This window comes from Schistocerca gregaria, chromosome 6 (assembly GCF_023897955.1).
Source record: "Schistocerca gregaria isolate iqSchGreg1 chromosome 6, iqSchGreg1.2, whole genome shotgun sequence".
Lineage (NCBI taxonomy): Eukaryota > Metazoa > Arthropoda > Insecta > Orthoptera > Acrididae > Schistocerca > Schistocerca gregaria.
The window spans coordinates 294,407,012-294,409,783 of record NC_064925.1 but is presented as its reverse complement, the minus strand read 5'-3'; the positions used below and the strand labels follow the sequence as shown (position 1 = coordinate 294,409,783).

The 2,772-nt window shown below is 42.1% G+C and overlaps 1 non-coding gene across 1 annotated transcript; it reads right to left on the bottom strand.

The window, feature by feature from the left end:
* Positions 1 to 1,573: 1,573 nt before the first annotated feature.
* On the bottom strand, positions 1,574 to 1,646 carry Trnav-cac (transfer RNA valine (anticodon CAC)). The gene has a single exon. It is a non-coding gene; the product is annotated as a tRNA-Val (tRNA).
* Between the last annotated feature and the right edge of the window lie 1,126 nt (positions 1,647 to 2,772).

Sequence of the window (2,772 nt, the reverse complement as noted above, 5' to 3'; positions counted from 1 at the left end):
TTACACTGTGTCGGCGATTGCTGCGAGCACACCTTATCCGCGTACGCGTACACCATAATTACACTCTACCACGCAAACATTTGGGGTTACGCTCGTCTGGTATGAAACGTTCCGAGGAGGAGGGCTTGTGGGGGGATGTCCACTGGGGGCCGGACTGTACAATAACCCTGGCTTTGGTGTGGGGCAGCGGTGGGCTGGATGGATGGCTGTGGAGTTGTGAACCACTGAGGGCTACAGCGGGACGAAGCCACTGTCGTTTCTAGGTCCCCGATTTAATACAGTACAATAGAAAGAATACAGTACATGATGGATGGAAGGAAGTTGCAATGGTAGAAGACTGAAGGAAGTCGGAATTCCGAAGATGTTCCTGTAATGGAAATTGGAGGGAAAGAAGAGAAGAGGACGCCCTATGACCACCTGGCTCCAAAATGTACGATTAAAAATAGAAGACTTGGTGCAGAGGAAGAAGATATACAAGATCGAAAGACCTGGAAGAACATCCTGATGAGATAAATTAAGATCTTATTAACACATATAATAATTTCAGGGTATTTGTTATGTTGGAGAAAAAACTTTGTATGGAGGGAAATACAGTAAATAAATAAATAACTGATAGTTTTAGTTTTGAGAGAGCAAGATATGTTTTTTGAACTGATTTTTGACAAGCACATGTTGCTCCTCTCTATGCATTCTGATCAGAGATCCGAAGTAACGTGTTACTACTTTCTTCTTCTTACGGCTTCACTTGCGTGTAGTGGTAATGTGACTGATTAGTTTTTCCGATGAACCACGTAGCAGAGAGACGACTGGGCTGAGATCAATATTCAGCGTTGGCTACGTTCGCGCCCAATATATAATCTGCAATCTGGTGTTACTAAATAATCGTTTACAATCACCGAAAAGATGAGAAATTTTTGTATTTTCCTAATATTTCAAATTCAGGAAATGAGCCAAATATAACCTTAATAAACAAGAAATTCGTCTGAATTTTCCAATTTCTTTGCCATGGTCTGCCTAATGTTCCTATCTCGTGCTTTCTCTAAGTAAAAATCAATAAATATTAATGTTAGTGTGGATTGTTAACTTTTACTGCCTCAGTACGATGTCAGTGACGCGTCGCAATTGTATTTTAGGGTCAGTTTCATCAAAGTAAGGTAAGTGAGGCCTATAATTACTTAAACCTAACTAACCTAAGGACATCACACACATCGATGCCCGAGGCAGGATTCGAACCTGCGACCGCAGGACTGAAGCACCTAGAACGGCTCGGCCACAGCGGCCGGCTCTTCCCTATGCTTGCCATCGTTGTAAACTATGCATCGATATGTTCATGAGCAAATAGCTGGTCACATGGAACCTGATAAATAAGTAAAAAATAAATAATTAAAATAAAACCATTAAAATATTATACTCATACATCGCACATCAATTGCGGAAATTGCAAGGGGGAGAAGTAGGAGGAAGGAGAAGCATTTGGTAGCTCTTACGCTGTTTCCTGTTAACCAGCATTACCGTGTGGATCTCTTTCATTCTTAGCGATACAAGACTACTTGCAGTTTTTAAAAAAAAGTAGTGTTTCCGCCCGGGATCGAACCGGGGACCTTGCGCGTGTGAGGCGCACGTGATAACCACTACACTACGGAAACAGACGACAGCAGGCTCCTGTGGCAAGAGAAACGTGCTTGTTTCCTACGCTTTCTCTTTCCCCTTCTACGCCGGCCTGAACTGGATTGTGACGTCAGCGGTGGAGGTTGCCGGATACGACGCCTCCAAAAGAGCCACCGGCGTGCAGTAGTAGCTCTCCCCCCTCCCTCCTCCACGTGCACAGCTGCCCCTCCCCACCCTTCCCCACGCTCTGCTCTAAATGTTCTACGGTGCCTTATTCCCGCTCTTTGTGATATGTTTTAGGTTGTTGTTTTGTAGAATGTGGCTGAAGTCACACCGAATAACGACTAATTCCTATTGGATGGTGTATTCATTAGAGCAGGACTTTAGATACAGATCTTCATGCTTTATTAATATTTCATGATCATCCTACAGTTGAGAAATAGTTCAGCCCTCGATTACGTGTTGTATACTAAGGTAAATTTTTTTTCATTTATTGCGGCTGTCAATTTACGTGACATGGATTGCCTGCAATAGATGGTATAAGTACACATTACTACTGTATTATTTAAGGATTTACGGTATTACGTTCAGAAATTTGTCATATTTTCAGCTTTGTATAATATTAACGATGACGATAAAACAAAAAACGAAACAAAAGGTAAGTACTAAAAGTAGATCAAATTCTTCTATTATACCTCGAATATGATTTATCTATATCTTCACCAAATTAGTTCAACTCTGTTATACAATTGATTCCTGCCGATCCCATTGCGCACATTACGATTCGAAACTTGGGAAGATGCCCTCTCAACCGATACGCGTTACTTTCCTCTGCTGTTTAAACGGGGTCATCTTCAAGTAACGCAGTGGCACCTGCAAATGTCCTTGAAATGCTGGATGAGGCACCTAACATTTTCACCTCAAATTACTTTTGACTCAGAGATACTTGTAATCTGTCTTTACCTTGATGAAAAGTGACCAGTTGTTCATGAAACAAAGAGCAGTATGTTGTTGACTGCGGGCGTCCACTTTCTTGAAAATCTCGCTGCCGCTGAGAAAGACTAATGTAGGTGTCCCGTTAGGACGGATGCGTTGGTTCCAGGGCAACACACCCACAATAAAAGTAACACGCAATAGTGAAGAGCGTAATATATTACTCAGTTT